This window comes from Sapajus apella, unplaced genomic scaffold (assembly GCF_009761245.1).
Source record: "Sapajus apella isolate SASKATOON/1434 unplaced genomic scaffold, GSC_monkey_1.0 scaffold262, whole genome shotgun sequence".
NCBI lineage: Eukaryota > Metazoa > Chordata > Mammalia > Primates > Cebidae > Sapajus > Sapajus apella.
Genome location: NW_022437202.1, coordinates 227,193 through 247,949, shown reverse-complemented (window position 1 = coordinate 247,949; position 20,757 = coordinate 227,193). Strand labels below are relative to the sequence as shown.

Below are 20,757 nucleotides of genomic sequence, written 5' to 3'. Positions count from 1 at the left end.
AGAAAGAAAGAAAGAAAGAAAGAAAGAAAGAAAGAAAGAAAAGAAAGAAAGAAAGAAAAAGAAAGGAAGGCAGGCAAGCCACAGTTCCAGCCTCACAAGTGACTATGGACATTTTCTTTATTCCTTTTTAGCTTTTGTCCTCATGGATACATAATTTTTCCATGTTGGAAACCATGACATTTGCACAATTTCATGTTGGGTGCATTTGCACCTTGTAGTAAGTGGTAAATACATGCAGAGAATTGTTCAGTCACTCCTTCTGTCAGCCAGCATTTACTGAGACCCTTGTTTTGTACCATATATAGTAGGTCTACCAGTGGAATATGAGAGTACAAAATACACTCCTCTAAGGAGCTTGCAGCCCTTTAAAGAATAGAGACAAGTGGACCGAGCTGGCGCGGTGGCTCACGCCTGTAATCCCAGCACTTTGGGAGGTCGAGGGAGGCGGATCGCGAGATCAGAAGGTTGAGACCATCCTGGCTAAACACGGTGAAAACCCGTCTCCATTAAAAATACAAAAAAAATAACGAGGGCGTGGTGGCACGGGCTACACTGTAGTCCCAGCCACTGGGGAGGCTGGAGCAGGAGAATCACTTGAACCCGGGAGGCGAAGATTGCAGTGAGCTGAGATTGCGCCACTATCCTCCAGCCTGGGCGACAGAGCGAAAGTTTGTCTCAAAAAAAAAAAAAAAAAAAAAAAAAGGTGGGGTGGACGTGCTGGATGTTTGGAATGCTTTTTCTGCGTCTATTGAGATGATTGTGTTTTTTGTTTTTAATTCTGTTTATGTGGTGTGTCACGTTTATTTCACACATACTTGTGTATGTTAAATCATCCCTGCATCCTGGTATGAAATCCACTTGATCATATGGATTATCTTTTGATATATTGTTGGATTCGGTTAGCTAGCATTTTGTTAAGGATTTTAGCATTTATGTTCATCAGGGATATTGGTCTGCAGTTTTCTTTTTTGGTTAGGTGATCCTGGCTTCATAGAATGAATTAGGGAGGGATACCTCTTTATCTTGTGGAATAGTGTCAATAGGATTGGTACAAATTCTTCTTTGAATGTAGGGTAGAATTCTGCTGTGAATCCATCTGGTCCTGAACTTTCTTTTGTTTGTAAATTTTTTTTTTTTTTCAAGACGGAGTTTTGCTCTGTCTCCCAGGCCGGAGTGCAGTGGCGCGATCTCGGCTCACTGCAGCCTCCGCCTCTCGGGTTCCAACGATTCTCCTGCCTCAGCCTCCTGGGTAGCTGGGGTTACAGGGGCCTGCCAGCACTATCTCAATACAAATTAGCATTGTGTAGACACAACAGTCTACAGACAAAGATCCAGTGTTACGCTCACGACTACAAACGCTACCATCCAGCATTTAAGCCGCCTCACTGAGAGCGCTGCATGGCCTGGGCCCCTTATAGCTAACCAGAAATTAAGATTGTCACCATCGGTGGCCAGGGGAAAAGCAGCGACAACTACAAAAGTGGGATAATTTAGTAAAATCAGCGTTGCTTTCAGCCCTGCAGCGGGGTGGGAACAAGGGTGAGGGTGTCACTTTTTGCGTGTGTTTATTCTCCCCAACCGATCGCCAAAAGCCAGAAGCCCAGACTTTTCACATCCCAGGGGGGTTTTCCTGGGGGGTGGGTCTTTGGGTCTAAAACCCAGACAATCCCCTGGTGAACAAAGACAGTGGAGAAGACAAGCTTTTCAACCCTTCCTGCTATTTCTACCACTCTCATGTCCCAGCAGACGGCCAAAAGTTTGCACCAAGAGCACCGAATTCTTCAACCATGAAGTTACATTTGTCCAAATCCCTTTGGATTTGCTCAAGACAGAGACGGAGGCGTGATCGGGGACGATTGCAGCGGGTGGAAAAGCCAGTGGGACCTGGGGAGGTGTTTTTTTTAAGCAGAAGCCTTACAAGAAGTTTGTTGTAAGGGAACACAGCAGAGCGACAGGTGGAGATGTATGTCAAAGGACGTTGTTTTTTGTTGAAGATACTAAACACTCAGTGCCTCGCGACGGAAGACGCCGAATCACTTTTCCCGTGGGAAAGACCTCGTGCGGAGGGAGAGAGGAAACAGGCTGGCTTCCTGTTCCATCGAGAAAAAAAGGCTGGACACCCTCGCAGGCGACGTGTCAGGTTTCTAGACAGGAGGTTTAGGAAATGTTTCACCTGAGGTGAGAAGTGGGGTCATCAGCTCAGAATGAGAGCGGCAAAAGCGGCAGGATCAGCAGAGACTTTCCTCATCTGACTCAGGTTATGGAAACTGTTGAGCTTTCAAGAAGTTTCGTAAGAATGTTTTATTTTCGAAATTTAAAGTAAAGGTAAAGTGGACAAGTTTAAACAAGGTGAAAATCAGTGTTGAAAATATCTGATGAAGAGCCATCCCAGCGTGCCTCCTTAGCGCAGTAGGCAGCGCGTCAGTCTCATAATCTGAAGGTCCTGAGTTCGAACCTCAGAGGGGGCAGCCTTTTGTCCCCAACTGTCATAAACAACCGTACTCGTTCATTATACATCCATCTCGTAATTCATGGGCCTCGTATCTGTTGTCAAACAGATTAAGTCTCAGCTCTCTATGTCCCGACAGCACATCTGTTTTAGTTCTTTTCGTGTAATGAGTATCATCTCTTTCCAGTGGGCATGCTGTTTTGTTCGAGTTCCTCTGACTTTAGTTCTTTTTTGGGACGGTATCCTCCTACTGGTGCAATTTAATTAATTGAAAAAATGAATAGACAGATAAAAAGCTTATATTCAATTTGTTATGGCAGGCCTAGGAGACTAATACACCATCCCTTCTCTCATTCACCAACCTCCCATCACCTCACCTCAAGCTGCTTTATTTTCTTCATAGAATGTTTTACTATATGAAGTTTCCTTCTTTTATTTATTTATTTTGTATTTTTTTGAAGTGAAAGGTCTCACATATTTATTACTGAACCCAGCCAACCAAAGCCTTCTTCTTCTTCTTCTTCTTCTTCTTTTTTTTACATGAATAATGGAAGCACTGTGGGTTGTACCAACTAATGCCTTCCTAACAGATCCAGAGAGGAAACTGTTCTAACTTCTCCAGACAGCGGTGCCATTTTTCAGCTCAATTTGGTAACATGATTGCGACCTTCAGACAGCATAAATACGTGTGCCATCTCATGTGTAATTCCTTATAGACCCAGCTTGGTTCTTCTCCAAAGTCTCCTTTTGGAGTTGTACCTGATTTTATTACCAGTTTTCACACGAATCCACTGGGGAATGGTACGATTTTGCTTTTGTTTCTTGGCCAGGAATCACTTAATCCTGAAAATCTTCGGAGAAGACATGGCGAGAAACGGAGTAAAGCACACACCACGATGGCGGAGAAAGGAAGAGAGGAACGTTTTTTATTTTTTAATGTCTTTATTGTCTGTTGCCCACCCAACCTCCCTAGATTGTAAATTCCATTAGAGATAGAATTTGACATATCCACTTTATATTTTCAGTGCCTAGCACGGTATCTGATAAACAAGTACTTCTCAAATCAATCACTTAATTATTTTGCATATTAAATGTTATGGTTTTCTCTAGATGCTTCCTGTCACTACCTCACTCCACACAATCCACATCGCACGCGAGGAGTATTTGCGATCGTCCCTCGGCAGTCACACATACTGCAATTCATCTTGCAGGCGATACCTCTCCGCCCAGTCTGTGCTGAAATAAGAGAGGGCACTCCTTAGGCATCTCCTCCAAAATGTCTGGACCTTAGGGGTTTGTATTTCAGGACAGCTTTCTTAATAGTTCATTCTGAGGCCGACTTAAGGAGGCGTTTTATAGGGAACATCCTAAAAGTTTCTTCCGGACCCTAGGCCTCAGGTTCCAGGAACCTTGCATCTACCACAGATAAGGAATCGCTGTTGGAGAGGCCTAACAGCTGGGTTTAAAGAGGCTGCTTTACCTTTGTTGGAGCCAGCACTATTCAGAGTCTGTTCCTCTCCTTTGCAGAATCAGAAACTATTTTTTATTTTTATTATGATGATGATTTTTGAGACCAAGTCTCTCTCTGTCGCCCAGGCTAGAGGACACTGGTGCGGTCTCGGCTCACTGCAACCTCCGTCTCCCGGGTTCAAGTGTTGCTCCTGCTTCAGCCTCCCGAGTAGCTGGGATTACAGGCATCTGCCACCACGCCCGGGTAATTTTTATATTTTTAGTAGAGATGGGGTTTCACCATGCTGGCCAGGCTGGTATCGAACTCCTTGTCTCATGATCCGCCCTCCTCCGTTTCCCAAAGTGTTGGGACTACAGGCTTGAGCCACCGTACCCGGCCTATTTTATTTGTTTACTTATTTTGAGACAGAGTCTCGCTCTGTAGCCCAGGATGGAGTGAAGCAGCGCGATCTCAGCGCACTGCAACCTCTGCCTCCTGGGTTGATGGGATTCTCTTGCCTCAGCCTCCCGAAGTGCTGTGATTACAGGCGTGAGCCACCGCGCCAGGCCAGAAACTATTTTTAAATTCACCTAGTTTTTCAGACTTGCAGCGCTGACTCACAGTAACTAAATGCCACAAACATGCCAAGCCAGAATATGTACATTTATAACTTTCTTGGTAATTGATCAGCATATTCCCTCCTATGTAAAATAAACTCTACACTGGAAAGCAAATAACAACAGATTACTCTGGCACCTGTAAGCAAAGTAACAGAAATAATAAAATATTAAATACTTTGTATTCTAAGGCTTTGTTAGTTTTCTTCAGAAGATCTGGGGCTCTCTCACTGTAGAGGCCCCACGTATTCACCTCACTACTTTTATTTTGCATCAGTTATTTGTCTAATCGTGGGTGTTTTGTGAATTTTTACGGTGTTAGTAATCTGTCCCTACAAAATGCTAGCTCCTCCTGGGGCTTTTTCAAATATAGTCTTGGAAGCACGTACCAAAGCCCACAGGCCACGCCCGAACAGGGACTTGAACCCTGGACCCTCAGATTAAAAGTCTGATGCTCTACCGACTGAGCTATCCGGGCTCTCTGAAGAAAAAAGATTCCTTCCTATATATTCTAGTAAGTAAAAAGGTGCACAAACTTCTTCATATGTTTCAACTTAAATTCTGTCTATGTTTTTTTTCTTTATTTCCATTTCTACTTTTGCCCCCTTTGAATATGGCTCACAGTTATTTTCGTCCCCAGCTCATGGAAAAAGTTAACTTCCATCCTTGCATAATGTAATCCAAACAATTACTTGTAAAAGTAATATGTAACTACAGACATAATTGCCTGGTTTGTCTTGTCTTTAGTCTTCAAAAGTTATGCTGCCATCTCCCCTGCGACCTTGAGAATATCTGGCACAAAGCGCGCACAAAAACAGGTCTTGAGAACTTATTTTGAGCAAGGCGCTCAGCTTTGCCCTGGGCTTGCTGCGGTGGACAGGTACTAACTACCTCAGCCCTTGGGGAGTTCACACTTTAAAAGGGAGAAGCAGCCATGAAAGGACAAATTATACTGTAACTGTTTAAATAGTCATTTTGATCAATGCTCTCAAGAAAAAGTTCGGCTTATAAAATGTTGGGAAAAACAAGCATAATCTCATGACCTGACTGCAAATTAAATAAGATAATGTAAGCAAACTCTTCCTGATGGTTCAATGAAAATTAGGTTTTATCACAACCATTACTCATACTATTGTAAAACAGAAGATCATTTAAAACACTATATTTAGCCATTTTCGTTGTGCCACTTTAGACAAGTTACTTAAGCTCTCAACCACTTTCTCTCCTTAAATCTGACGACAGAAACCCTTCCTCAAAGGCTAGGTCTAGCACAATGGCTGTCATGTGGTGTGTTTCTGATCTTGCATTTATTTATGCTACTATTCAAAAACAGATTTGAAGTTATCTACACAACTATACTATAAGATAAAGTGAAAAATGTTAATAGATTTAAATCTGGATAAATGGAACATTGAAGAAGAAAAGTGAGAAAAAATAATGCGCACTGTAAATCACATCCCTCCCCTACCTTAAAGAGCATGGGTCATAAAGGGCGATCACCTCTTCCGGCAGATTAGAGAAGACTTCTCCCAGGAAGGGATCTTTAAGCTGAAAACTAAAGGTTTAGCTGGACAAAAATGCGACTCCAGTATTCCAGGAAGATCAAAGCAGAGCATTTTCAGAGACCTGAGAGGTTACCTGAGCAGCTTGTGTGCAAAGAGCTCAAGAGAGTGTTGATGAAGATGGGAGCTGAGGTGGACAGGAAGGCAGGGACAGCCCAGCGACTCACAGGCTCAGAGGTTATGGCTAGCAGTGCAGAGAGCTGACTGCACCCGAGCAGCAAGGGGAAGCCACTCGGGATTCTAAGGAGGAAGGAACGACATGATGATTACTTTTACGAGTACACTGGCTTTACGTAAAGAATGAGTCAGAGTGGAGCAAGAGATGACGTGAAAGCGTAAATCAGGCCCATGTGCAATAGGAGGCCACGCAGACATGGCTCAGTGACAACATGGCAGTGGGAAGGGATGGTGCAGAGAGCTGGGGAACAGCTAGAAGAAAGACGACTTGGGCCCAGAGTGCCCCTGGGAACCTGGAGGGCAGGAGGTGTCAAGAGGTCTCAGCTGCTCATTTACCAAAAAAGCTCTTTACAGGGAAAGGCAGAAATAAAGCAAAACAGGCCCAGACTGGTGGCTCCTGCCTGCAATCCCAACATTTTGGAAGGCAGAGGTGAGCAAATTACTTGTGGTCAGGAGTTCCAGACCAGCCTGGCCAACAAGGTGAAACCTCATCTCTGGTAAAAATACAAAAATTAGCTGGACGTGGTGGTGGGCACCTGTAATCCCAGCTACTCAGGAGTCTGAGGCAGGAACCCAGGAGGCAGAGGTTGCAGTGAGCCGAGATCGTGCACCGTACTCCACCCTGGGCAACAGAGCAAGACCCTGTCTCAAAAAAAAAAAAAAAAAAAAAAAGACTAGGTATTTCCACGTGGCACACTATGGTAACCAAGAGGTAATAACCACTGGGAAGTAACTGCCACCTTATGGGGCTGGAAGAAGGGAAGGAAAGAGATTTCGACCACTGAGGAAGGACCCCTGGGGTGTTAGGGAGGAAGCACCGTCCTGCTGCTGCAGCTGGACTAGCACTTATTTATATAAGGGACAGTGAGACATTCTGGGAATACGTGAAGAGAACGAATAGGGATGGGACTACACTGCCATTGTTGGTGTGCCCTGACAGGAAGAAAGGAAGAAAAACATTTAGAAAGCAATCCCTGCTTCCCTCCTCTTGCTTTCTAGTCTCTTTCTGTTTCCTCTTATTGACAGAACACAAGAGAAAGCCAGTGGGCAAAGGAGTTTGGGAAATGTCATCTGCAGACCCCCAGCCCCAATATCACAAAACAGAGTGTATGAGGGTGATTTTAAAGCTGAGAGGGAGGCCAGGTGTGGTGGCTCAGGCCTGTAATCCCAGCACGTTGGGAGGCCAAGGCAGGTAGATCACCTGTGGTCGGGAATTCAAGACCAGCCTGACCAACATGAAGAAACCCCGTCTCTACTAAAAATACAAAAAATTAGCTGGGCATGGTGGCGCGTGCCTGTAATCCCAGCTACCCGGGAGGCTGAGGCAGGAGAATTGCCTGAACCCAGGAGGCGGAGGTTGCGGTGAGCCGAGATCGCGCCATTGCACTCCAGCCTGGGTAACAAGAGCGAAACTCCGTCTCAAAAATCAGGACAGAGTAAAAAAAAAAAAGCTGAGAGGGAATGGACTAATAGGAGCACAGCTTTGAATTACTACTCTGTCCTGGCACATAGTAGGACTCAAGAGCAGGACATTAATTATCAGTCTTGTTCATTATTACTTGAGTCAGGGGTTTATCTTAACTGTGAATATCAGCCTGTCTTCGCTTTTTGTTTGCCTTTTGCCCCTTCCTGCATCTGGTAGTTTGGATAACTTAGATCCAGTCAAGAGCACTGGAAGCGAGAGAAAAGTTCCAATGCAATAAGAATGAGGAGGGAGAGTTTTTCGTTAGTTTTTTTGGTTTCTTTCTTTTTTCGTGTGGAATGTTATTGGTGGCAACCTGGTGGTAAGCCATTCCAGAAGAATGGTAAAAGATAACCAAGTCAGCAATTGATAATTAGATAAGCCCTATTCTATACCTTCCACACCCCTAATACAACCCTCCACCCACTCCTTCTCTCAGCACCCTAAAACAGGTAAGTTTCTTGACCCTGATGTTTTTAAAACAAAGACAATTGCCAAGCATATCTGAAAAAAAAATTGAAAATGCTATCAGCTCTATCTCCAATTGGTATGTGGGACGAGAGGGGAGACGAGAATAATTTTGGAGAATTTAATTCTTAGTGAAAACCACTGTTTTGTAACTGAACATAGTTCTATTAAACAGCAATTACCCTTTCTGTTTCATCAAAGGAATTTCCTTAGATTTTTTTTCTTACCAGGTATATTGTATGCTTTTCTACAGAGAAAGCACAGAAAAAAAAAACAGGGATTTGTCAGCTTCCGTTGTTGTCTTACTCATTTTGGATCAAGGGGAAGAAAAACGGCAAAACAGATACGTTGCCCCCTCTGAGGTTCGAACTCAGGACCTTCAGATTATGAGACTGACGCGCTGCCTACTGCGCTAAGGAGGCAACTGTCCCTCCCACTTAACCAAGGGCTCTACCAACATGACTATGGGGGACATGAATTCGGTTTTAAATTCTCTGAATTACAGTGTTTCAGAATAAGGCGGAACTATTACTTCATTCACGTCTAAACACTTTGGATGACAAAACTACGCAGTACAAGGCAGGGCCAGCTCCCAAACCAAACTCGTTCTCCCACAGACCTTCCCGAAGGGACTTTAAGGGCCGCGAAGGCAATTGAGTCTGGACTTTGCAAAATTCCTTCCTGCCCGGGGCCCTGAATTTCTCAGCTCATTTCTGGGCCAGAAACAGCAGTCTCTCGCTCTATGATTAGGGCTTTCGTAGACGCACCACCTCTGAAAAGAAGGGAAGACAAAAAACCATGAGTGCACTCTGCCTTCCGTATGGAGCTCCGTGGAGACGCTCCGTCCCCTGAAATGGATGAAGAAGGGCGAGGGGAGGGGGTCTTAGGACTTTTTCCTCATTTTTCTTACAAGCAACAGGCTAAAACCAAAGGCTGGACCTGCTTACTCCTGAAGCCTAGAGGCTTACTCCCTGGAGTCCAAGCGGATGTGGAGCCCATGGCGTCCTCTGGCGCTCTCGGTCTCAGCGACCCTTTTTCTTGTGTGGGTGACAAACCGGGCAGGAGTCCCCTCCTGCAGCACCTGCAGCATCCTGTCCAGGATCCACCCGGGAGCTGAGAGGAAGCAAAGCGTCGGGGATCAGAGGCTTTCCCGGCTGAGCTGAGACGCGAGGAATGCTGAAGAAGGGGCCCGCGGGAAGGGTTTATAGAGGTGTGAGAATGGGAATAAATGGACTGGAAAGGCGCGACGGTCACTTGGGTGAAGGTGCGAGCGGTGCCGCACTCAGCGGGCGGTAGCGTGGCCGAGCGGTCTAAGGCGCTGGATTAAGGCTCCAGTCTCTTCGGGGGCGTGGGTTCGAATCCCACCGCTGCCACGGTGCTTTTTGTTCTTTCCTCCTCATTTTGTTAGAAATCCATTCCAAGCCCCGTGTGGGCGGTTCTCACCGTCTCCTAAGTGAGGCAGATTTATCTTCTGTTTCCGCAGGGGCCACAGATAATACAGTCCCCCAAACAGTGCCCAACTGTTTCGCGATTTAAGGGCTCAGGTATCTCCTCCCCTAGTTATTCCCTTCAGTGGCCTTCATGTGTTTTTATTCACTTTGCAAGATTTGTGAACGAAGCACCGGCAATTCTAAGAAAAAAAGTACAACCTTCTGAAACTCCAGACTCAAGAATAAATAAGCCATGCACGCTCATCTGCCCTATTTTCCATTGTCTTCTCCAAGGGATAAATGCGATGTCTAAAAAGACAAACTAAAAACAGTCGCCAGACACTAGAGTCTTTCCCCCTTTGCCTTTCAGTTGAACACAGTTGGAGTTAGCTTTTGAGGTTCTGATATCATCTTAAAACAGTAAACATTTTTTTCTTTTCTTTTTCCTTTTTTCTTTTCTTTTATTGTTTATTAAAAAAAAAACAGGTGGAGGCTCGTAGAATAAAAAGAAGAATGACCACTGTCTTTTTTTTTTTTTTTTTTTTTGTTAGAATGGAGAGGTTGTGTTTGTAGGGAGGTGGGTAGATACGTAGGAGCACTTAATTTCACTGCTTCCTTCCTCACCTTCCAAAAGATGTATCCAACACATACTAATTGAGCAGATACTTTGTAACAGGCACCTTGCTTGATTGGAGATACAACAAAAGGATGAATGCCAGCAAAAGATTCAAGGCTTCCTCAGCAATTCAGACTTGGGAGACTAGAGAGACACATGAAGCATAAATGACCAATAATTAATACTAAGATTGACTAAAGTAGTAATTTATACCTGAGTATTTCCTCCAGACAAGCTACATATATATGTGGTCTATTTGTTATATGTTGTTCTTACAGTTACTAGATAAATAACCATGTTATCTTAATAAAGTTAAGATTTGAAAAAATAAATGACTACATCCGGCACTGTAAAATCCTCGTTTGGTCATCCATACTAAAGGACACCTATTTGTAGGGCCATTTGGACACTAAGATGCCCACTTGGGAGCTGAGACCTGGAAAGGCAAAACAAGATAGGAAGAGGAGGAGAAATAATTACCCTCTCTTGAACCTGTAAAATTTAGCCTAGCAAGAGAAGGCAAAAAAGAAGTCTAAAGTCTCCCAAAAGTCTAAGCTGGGCTGTCCCACTGAGCATTCATGCATTCACTCATTCACTCATTCTTTCATTTATGCAATTATGCAACAAGCATTGATTGAGCTTTTACTAAGTACCAGACCGTGGGCTGTCAAAGAGGAGTGAGACTCAGTCCAGCCCTTAAGTCATTTTTCAGGAGTGGGAGAGACAGATTTTAAAAATTCAAGTCCATGGTTACAACCGAGGGACAATGCCATGATACTCGCTGCCCATGTCCTACCATACCAATTTCAATAACAATCCAAAAATAAATAAATAAATAAAAGATACTCGGAGGCTGTTCTAGAGGCGTATGTATGCATTGTTCAATGAATAAATGAGATTGTAGAAAGTAGATAGTATATTTTTCTTTTCTCCCTTTCAAACTGTAAGGCTAAAATTCAGTTTGCCTTTTCGTGGGCTGGAAACGAAAGCAAATAAAAATCTCCAGGAATAACTATGTTAGCAGATCAGTATGCTGCCCCACCTAGAAGGACAGAAAGAAGCCTGGGAGAAAGGCGCAGCGGAAAGAGTGTGTGACTCCTCCCTGTGCCATCCCTGCGTTTGGCACTCCAAAACAAACAAACAAACAAAGCAAAACAAAAACTGCCCCTGCAAAATTACTTTAAATAAATAAGTAGAAGAAAAGAGAGACCCCAGATGGATCGAGTATCCAACTTTCCTCAGGGAGGGTTCCATGGTGTAATGGTTAGCACTCTGGACTCTGAATCCAGCGATCCGAGTTCAAATCTCGGTGGAACCTTTCATAGTCCTCTCTTTTTGCTTTGTTTCCGGTAACTTGTGCATGAATCTTGCTGCTTTCGATTTCGGTTTCTTCGTTTTGATTTTTGATGATTTCTGGCCGTGAGGAAAAGCAGGTAATCTGCGGTGCCAATAACCTATGAGCTCCGGGCCGATGTGTAATAATGGAGTTGGTATACACGTCTTTCTGTTCTCACCTAGGGTGGCTTCCTCCCAGGACGCTTCTCGCTGAGTGCTCCTATAGTAAATAAATGCGCCCTTTAACCAGCCAAAACGTGATTCACTATTAAACAGCTAACAAGACTGAAAACGAAGGAGACATACCTCATTGAGGGTGCATCATTTTAGTTAGGGTCGAAAAAGTAAAGGTAGAGACAATGAAAACACAGACGTGGTGCGAAAAGTAAAGTTCAGGGAGAATAAAACAGCTGTGTCAGAAGTGGGATTCGAACCCACGCCTCCATCTGGAGACCAGAATCCTCAGCGTGAGGAAGCAGGGCTTGAGTCTGGCGCCTTAGACCACTCGGCCATCCTGACACCTGCGGTCCTTACTCGCCACTGAGCATCATCTTCAACGTTGATGAATGTGTCACCAGCGTAAACCGTTACTGTCTTAGCAATTTAATGAAAGAAAATTCCAGCCATGACACATTCTGTCTACATGGAATCAGGTGCCGGGACTCAACTCGCGAGGCGCTTTTTTCAATTCGGGCTAAAACTTAGCGTTTCTCGCCCCTCGCCCTGTCTACACTTCCCTGCACACCCCGCGTACAGGGGCGCGAACACCCAACGACCCAGCCGCGACTCTGCCCTGAACAAGAAAGAAAGAACACAGAGCAGGGGCTGCCCGCGAGATGCTGCTTAGCAAACAGGGAAGGAACGCGCGAGCCAGTGTAGACCGGCAGCGAAAGCAGGAGAGCTGGTGGAGACTAGAGGGGGGAGTGCGCTCAGGGACCCTGAACATGAAGAACGGCTGCGGGTGAATCGCGGGAGCTGGCTTAGGAATTGAAAGAGGGTGAAGTGTGGGGCAAAACCCGAGCAGCGTGAAGGAAATGTCGGCACACAGCCGAAATCTGCCATCTCTTCCCTCCCCACATCCCCAGAACGAAACAGACTCATCTCCCCTCCCCACGCCTCTCCCAGGACGGTGAAGGCGTCTGTCGAGGGAAACTGGGATAAAGCGTCCTAGAGGTAAAGACACATGGGATATTCATGTGAATTTACAAGGAAAAAATAAAAATTAAAACAACGACATACACTGGTATTTGAGGGTCTTCCAAAGAAATGGCCGAGTCTCCATAGAATCCTCAAAGACTCTGCAGTCCACAGCCTGGCCCAGGCCCACAGAGCTTCCAGAGTCAGGCGTTCAGTTCCTCACTTAAAATATGCACGACAACCAAGGATGATCAGATGGTTGTGAAAATATTTCTACAGTAGGACAAGGACGAATACACACAGATGGGGCAGGAGGACCTAAGAGGAAACACATACAAAGCAGGAACCTGGATTTTTTTTAAAAAAAATAATTAATTGGCCTGGTGTGGTGGCTCACGCCTGCAGCCCCAACACTTTGGGAGGCCAAGGTCGGTGGCTCAACTGAGATGGAGAATTCGCGACCAGCCTGGCCAACATGGAGAAACCCTGTCTCTACTAAAAACACAAAATTAGCCAGGAATGGTGGCACATGCCTGTAATTCCAACTACTTGGGAGGCTGAGGCAGAAGAATTGCTTGAACCTGGGAGGCGGAGGTTCCAGTGAGCAGAGATCACACCACTGAACTCCAGCCTGGGCAACAAGAGCAAAACTCGATCTCAAAAAAACATAATTATTATATAGTATATACATAATCATCAGGAAAGTAAGAGAAGATACTGCACTCATGAAACAAAGAGGAGGGAAGCTCTTCATTATTTTTATAATGGCCGAATTTTTTTAAATTTCAAAATAAGATTGTAGAAATCTGGAAAGTGTGGGGTGGATGGTGGAAAATAGCAGATAATTGATAAGAAAATAAAAGGGTGTATAATGGAAGGTATGACAAAAAACTAACAGGGATTCTAGGAAAAGAGAAGAGGAAAGTGCAATAAAGGAGATAAAGTCGTAATATAAGATTATTTTACAGAAACGAAGACCTTAAATCTCCAGATTTAAAAAGTGCACCAACTACCCTGCATAGTGTGTGGCAAAGCCCCACAATAAAGCTCGTCATCGTGAAATCTCCGAACACTAGGAATAAACCGAAGATCCTAAATGTTTCCAGAAAGAAGACAAAAGGAAAAGATTGCATAGAAAGGATTATGAATTAGAACGGCATCTCTTTTTCTCCACAGCAATACCAACACCAAAAGCTAAAGGACAATGAACCAGTACCTTCTAAATCCTATCAATAAAGGAAAATAATTTCCACAACTAGATTTCTGAACTCAGCCAAATTATCAATCAAATGTGAACGGACATTTTCAGGACATTACCTCCCATGCACCTTTGCTCAGAAAGCTTCTGGAGAATTGTCCACTAAACAGGGAATTAAACTAAGAAAAAGGAAATACATAATCCAGTGATTGGGGACGTAACATAGAAGAAAGGTGAAGGAAAAAATTCCCCAGCACCTGCTGAGCTGCCAGCCTAGATGGCAATCAGTCTACGGTGGAATAGAAGAAAGAAGGGCTAAATGAAGGTTGTTTCCAGGGGAAACTGGAACTGACATTGCCTCATGCATTTGACGAGAAAATAGTGTCAGAAAGCTGGTAATGAATAGCAGTAAGTATTTAGGAAAGTAAGCAAAGAACAGGTGGTAATAATTAATCCCAGGAAGAACAAACGGTTGTCAAAGAAGGTAATTATGGTATACTATTGTAGCTCAGCTGTGAAAAATACTACGAAGTCATAATGATGAAAATTATATTAATTTAACTAAAAATTACACATGAGGCAGGGCACACTGGCTCATGCCTGTAATTCGAGCACTTTGGGAGGCCGAAGGTGTTCCAAGACCAGCCTGGTCAACATGGTGAAACTCCGTCTCTACTAAAAATACAAAAATTAGATGGGTGTGGTGGCAGGCTTCTGTAGTTCCAGCCACTCGGGAGGCCAAGGCAGGAGAATCGCTGGAAACCAGGAGGTGGAGGTTGCAGTGAGCAGAGATGGCACCACTGCACTCCAAACTGGGCGACAGAGTAAAACTCCGTCTCAAATAATAATACATACGAATGTATATTATCCTATTCAAAAATTTATTCAATATATGTTGAATTAACAAATGTACATGAGGCCGGGCGTGGTGGCTCACGCCTGTAATCCCAGCACTTTGGGAGGCTGAGGCAGGTGGATCACGAGGTCAAGAGATCGAGACCATCCTGGTCAGCATGGTGAAACCCCGTCTCTACTAAAAATACAAAAATTCAGCTGGGCATGGTGGCATGTGCCTGTAATCCCAGCTACTCGGGAGGCTGAGGCAGGAGAATTGCCTGAACCCAGGAGGCGGAGGCTGCGGTGAGCCGAGATCGTGCCATTGCACTCCAAACTGGGTAAAACCCCCGCAAAAAAAAAAAAAAAAAAAAAAAAAAAACAAATGTACATGAAAATAAATATTATCTACAAGAAGAAATTGATGAAGAGCATACACCTAAATATAAAGGATTCTTATGGATGTATTATTACAGTAAAATACATTATTGATTAATATCTTTTCTTGAGTACATTTTTATGTCCATCAGTCTCACCCTCTTTGCTGGACTAAGGAAAGATTAATCTTCCCTACAAAGCTATCATTAAGACAAAGTAAAAACAGGTCAATAAGGCTGGGTGTGGTGGATTATGCCTGTAATCCCAGCAATTTGGGAGGCTGGAGTGGGTGGATCATGAGGTCAGGAGTTTGAGATCATTCTGGCCAACATAGTGAAACCCTGTGTCTACTAAAAATACAAAAAGTTAGCCAGGTGTGGTGATGTGCGCCTGTCACCCCAGCTACTCGGGAGGCTAAGGCAGGAAAACAGTGTGAGCTTGGGAGGCGGAGGTTGCAGTGAGCCGAGATTGAGCCACTGTACTACCACCTGGGAAACACTGAGATACTCCATCTCAAAACAAAAATCATTAAGGAAATGAAAAATTTAAGCCACGAATTGAGGAAAACATTTGCAAAATACATATCTGAGAAAGGACTCATCCTAAATATATAAAGCACTCTTCCAAATCAACAAGAAAAAGACAATTTTTTTTCAATGACAAAAGACTTGATTAGGAACTTCACTAAAGCATACATTCAAATAGTTAGTAAACATATGAGGCCAGGATGGTGGCTCATGCTGTAATGCCCCCAACACTTGGAGGTGGGAGGATTATTTGAGTCCAAGAGTTGAGACCAGCCTGGGCAAGCAACATAGTGAGACTGCCCTCTGCCCCACCATCTCTACAAATTTTTTTTTAAAAAACTAGCCAGGCTATTTTCAATAAGGCATGAAGAAAAAAAAAAAAATTAGCCAGGCATGGTGGTGTAGTTTGAGCTATCAGGAAGGGCTGAGGTGGGAGGATCACACGAGCCTGGGAAGTTAAGGCTGCGGTGGGCCTTGTCTGTATTACTGCTCTCCAGGAAAAGAGAATTTGAAAATGTGCTCAGTATCATTAATTTACCAAGGAAATATAAATTAAATTAAAACCACTATGAGATGCCATCACAAATCCACCTGAACGGCTAAAATATTTTAAAACACATATGCTGTACCAAGTATCGGTGTAGTATGTGCAGCAACTAGAATTCTCATGCATTGCTGCTAGAAGTGTTAATTAGCACATTCACTATGGAAAATTGTTTGGCATTATCTAAAAAACTAAACATACGCCTACTAGCAATTCCATTCCTGGAAACGAGGGCATTTGTCTATGAACAGACACATATCGCCAGAAAGTTCAGGGCAGCTTTATTCACAACAGACAACAACTTAACCCAGTAAATGCTTACGATAGGATTCTATTTATGTGAAGTTCAAGAACAGGCAGAATTAATCAATGCTTCTAGAAATCTGAAATAGTGATTTCTCCTAGGTAACCTCTGGGAGTGGGTACTGATAAGAAAGAGGCATGAGAGCCTTCTGGATGCTGAAAATGTTGTTTGTCTTGATCTGGACGGTGGCTACACATGGGACAATTCATTAGGTTATACACTGAAGGCTTGTGCACTTTATGTATATTTTACGTCAATAAATTAACAATATGAGACAGTTTATCATTTAATGCCAATTTAGGTACTCTACAGCATAAACTTTAAAGAAGTTTGATATCGTTTGGATATTTGTCTGCACTCACATTGGATATTTGTCTCACGTTGAGATGTAATCCCCAATATTGGAGGTTGGGCCTGGTGGGGCCCCCTTGCTCCTCTCTCGCACTGCGATGTGCCTCCTCCCCCTTTGTCTTCCGCCATAATTAGAAGTTTCTCAGACCATGCACAGTGGCTCAAACCTGTAATCCCAGCACTTTGGGAGACCAAGGCAAGTGGATCACTCGAGGTCTAGAGTTCAAGACCAGCCTGATCAATATGAAACCCTGTCTCTACTAAAAAAAAACTACAAAATTAGCATGCCTGTAATCCCAGCAACTCGGAAGGCTGAGGCAGGAGAATTGCTTGAACTCGGGAGGCAGAGGATACAGTGAGCCAAGATGGCACCATTGCACTGCAGCCTGAGCAACAAGAGCAAAATTCCATCTCAAAAAACAAAATCAAAAACAAACAAACAAACAAAAACATAAGTTTCCCAAGGCCTCTGCAGAAACAGCTGCCACTATGCTTCCTGTATAGCCTGCAGACCCATTAGCCAATTAAATCTCTTTTCTTATAAATTACCTAGTCGCAGGTATTTTTCTTTCTTTCTTTTTCTTTTTTTTGAAACGGAGTCTCTTTCTCTGTCACCCAGGCTGGAGTGCAGTGGCACAATTTCGGCTCACCGCAACCTCCATCTCCCGGGTTCAAGCGATTCTCCTGCCTCAGCCTTCCAAGTGGCTGGGATTACAGGCATGCACCACCACACCTGGCTGATTTTTTTTAGTAGAGACGGGGTTTCACCATGTTGGCCAGGATGGTCTCAAATGCCTGACCTCAGGTGATCCGCCTGACTTGGCCTCCCAAAGTGCTGGGATTGCAGGCGTGACCTCCACGCCGGCCCTCAGGTATGTCTTTATGGCAGTGCATGCACAGCCTAATGTGACGTTAAAAAGGGAGAAGTTGTTGTGACCTGGGAAGACGGAAAAAGTCTTATGAGAGGCTGATCTGGAGGGAGTGGTCACCTGCAAGGAAAGCGGCCGCATCTGCTTTTCCGAGGAGTTTAGCCCCGAAAGGAAAGAGAAATGGTTCCAGAGCTCACAAAAGCATTGACATCTTCTTCAGGCCCATTCAATCTCCAGGTCCTTCAATCATTTCTCCCTTGCAGTTCAGGATGCCGTTCCCACTCATTGTGTTACTCTTTCGCATAGCATCCTGTCTCTTCCTCCATAGCACTTGCCACAATGAGGCACCACACACTGATTTGAGTAGCAACAGAACGCCACTGCTTGTTCTGATTATGTCCTACTGCACGACAAACTGCCCCAACAGGTAGGGCTCATTGAGGTGATTTTTCTGTCACATCTGGCATTGACTGGCGACTCAGAACATATCCATTTGGCAATTGGGTTATTCTTCATTGACAATCCTCACATTTTGCCAGGGAATGGCTGGAAGGATGGCCTCAGTGACCCCGCTCCCCCTCTAAGAAGTCCCATAGCAGAGGGTTAGACGGCGTTATGGGCCTAATTGTGTCCATGTCCCCACCACATACACACAGCTCCCAACGCCTCATGTGGACTATATTTGAAGTTTTTTTTTTTTTTGAGTCAGAGTTTTGCTTTGTCACTCAGGCTGCAGTGCAGTGGCGAAATCTTGGCTCACTGCAACCTCCACCTCCCAGGTTCAAGCGTTTCTCCTGTCTCAGCCTTCCAAGTAGCTGGGATTACGGGTGTGCACCACCACACCTGGCTGATTTTTGTATTTTTAGTAGAGAGGGCTTCGCAGTGTTGGCCAGCTGGTCTTGAACTCCCAACCTCAAGTGATCTACCTACCTCAGGCTCCCAAAGTGCCAGAATTATAGGCATGAGACATCGAGCCTGCTTGGAGACAATAATAAGACTAAGGCCCTAAGCTGACTGTACTGGTGTCCTTATAAGAAGAGGAAGAGCCACCAGAGGTGCATGTGCACAGAGAAAAGGTCATGTGAGGACATACTCAGAAGGCGGCTGTCTGCGGGCCAAGGAGAGAGACCTCAGGGAAAGCAACCCTGCAGACTCTTTGATCTTGGACTTCTAGTATCTAGAAAATAAAATGTGAGAAAATAAATTTCTGGGCTTTGTTTGTTTTGTTTTTTGAGATGGAGTGTCACTCTGTCGAGTGCAATGGCGCGATCTCGGCTCACTGCAACCTCCACCTCCTGGGTTCAAGCAATTCTCCTGCCTCAGCCTCCCAAGTAGCTGGGATTGCAGGTGCACATCACCACACCCGGCTACTTTTTTTGGATTTAGTAGAGACAGGGTTTCACCATGTTGCCCAGGCTAATCTCGAACACCTGAGCTCAGGCAAGCCCCCCAACCTCAGCCTCCCAAAATGCTAGGATTACAGGTGTGAGCCACCATGCCTGGCCAATTTCTGCTTTTTAAGCCATCTAGTATTTTGTATGACAGCCTGAGGAGACTAACAAAGACATATCTATGTCGTCTCAGGACTAAGAGTGAGACACAAGACAGCAGCTGTCAGCCCTCTTACACCCCAGGCCTGGCACTGGTGTAGAATCACTTCTGTCATAGTGATTCTACAATGTTGGAAAACTCACAGCTCAGGCCAGATTCAAGGGGGTGGAGGTGTAGATTGCACCCTGGTTTCTTCTTTGAGACAGCGTTTAGCTGTTGTTGCTCACGCTGGAGTACAATGGCACAATCTCAGCTCGCTACAATCTCCGCCTTCCGGGTTCAAGTGATTCTCCTGTCTCAGCCTCCCGTGTAGCTGGGATTACAGGCATGTGCCACGACACCCAACTAATTCTGCATTTTTAGTAGAGACGGGGTTCATTCACGTTGGTCAGGCTGGTCTCAAACTCCCGACTTCAGGGGATCCGTCCACCTCGGCCTCCCAAAGGGCTGGGGTTATAGGCATGAACCACTGTGCCCAGGCTTCCTCTTTGTTTTTCTAAGATATCTCTGTCTTTCTTGACTATTTCAGCTTGATTCTCCTTAGAAGTGGCTGAGGAGAATGGCTCCAAGGATCCTAATTCTTTGTGTGGGGTACAACACACACTTCTCTAGTCTGTTTCATGAGGTCCTTTAACTTTTGGCTGAGGGAAGATGTTGCAAAATGAAAGGGAAGAGATGAGGTCCAAAGAGGGTTTGGTCCCAGCCACAATTCACAACCTATTCGGAGTGCCTTTGCAAGGAAGGGTGAAGGCCAAGTCAAAGGAGTCATTTCAAAAGACACGGTGAAACTCTGGTCACAGATAATGTTAATTCAGGGCCTGCTACAGAACTACCTACAGAAACTGCTAATTGCCTATCCAACAGCCATTCTGACATTCCTCCTCCCTTCCACAAAGAATGCAGAGTTTTACCCCGCACAGCAGTATGCTCAGCTAAAATGCATACTGCCCAAATTGCTGTGGGGAACAGGCTTTTGAGAAGTGTCTTCAAAGATAAGGTGATAATTTTTCTCAGTTTATCTGGAGTGCTTTCTACTTCTACCTGTTTTTCTTATATGGTTATTAAAGGCATCCCTTTTCCCCCTCAAAGGTGTTCTCAAGTTTGTGCAATAAATTAAAACACCACCTTTTTCAATGGCAACCTTTAAAAATAAAAAAAAAAAAAGGCTAGAGTGGTGGCTCACGCCTGTAATCACAGCAGTTTGGGAGGCCGAAGTGGGTGGATCACAAGGTCAGGAGATCAAGAACATCCTGATCAACATGTTGAAACCCTGTCTCTAATAAAAATACAAAAATTAGCTGGGGGTGGTGGCACGCACTTGTAATCCCAGCTACTCGGGAAGCTGAGGGAAGACGCTCACTTGAACCTGGGAGGCGGAAGTTGCAGTGACGCAAGATCGTGCCATCGCACTGCAGCCTGGGTGACAGACACTCTGTCTCCAAAAAAAAAAAAAAAAAAAAAAAAAAAGAGGGAAGTTTCACTCAATTGGGAAGAATGA

General features: G+C 44.6%; 6 non-coding genes across 6 annotated transcripts; 3 read left to right on the top strand and 3 right to left on the bottom strand.

Moving 5' to 3' along the window:
* The first annotated feature begins 2,395 nt into the window (after window positions 1–2,395).
* TRNAM-CAU lies at window positions 2,396–2,468 on the top strand. Its single transcript has one exon. It is a non-coding gene; the product is annotated as a tRNA-Met (tRNA).
* A 2,453-nt stretch (window positions 2,469–4,921) lies between these two features.
* On the bottom strand, window positions 4,922–4,994 carry TRNAK-UUU. The gene has a single exon. It is a non-coding gene; the product is annotated as a tRNA-Lys (tRNA).
* Window positions 4,995–8,534: 3,540 nt separating this feature from the next.
* On the bottom strand, window positions 8,535–8,607 carry TRNAM-CAU. The gene has a single exon. It is a non-coding gene; the product is annotated as a tRNA-Met (tRNA).
* Window positions 8,608–9,476: 869 nt separating this feature from the next.
* TRNAL-AAG lies at window positions 9,477–9,558 on the top strand. Its single transcript has one exon. It is a non-coding gene; the product is annotated as a tRNA-Leu (tRNA).
* A 1,919-nt stretch (window positions 9,559–11,477) lies between these two features.
* TRNAQ-CUG lies at window positions 11,478–11,549 on the top strand. The gene has a single exon. It is a non-coding gene; the product is annotated as a tRNA-Gln (tRNA).
* A 430-nt stretch (window positions 11,550–11,979) lies between these two features.
* Window positions 11,980–12,085, bottom strand: TRNAL-CAA. Its single transcript has 2 exons — window positions 12,048–12,085; window positions 11,980–12,025 (listed from the first exon to the last, which is right to left on the bottom strand). It is a non-coding gene; the product is annotated as a tRNA-Leu (tRNA).
* Window positions 12,086–20,757: the final 8,672 nt, after the last annotated feature.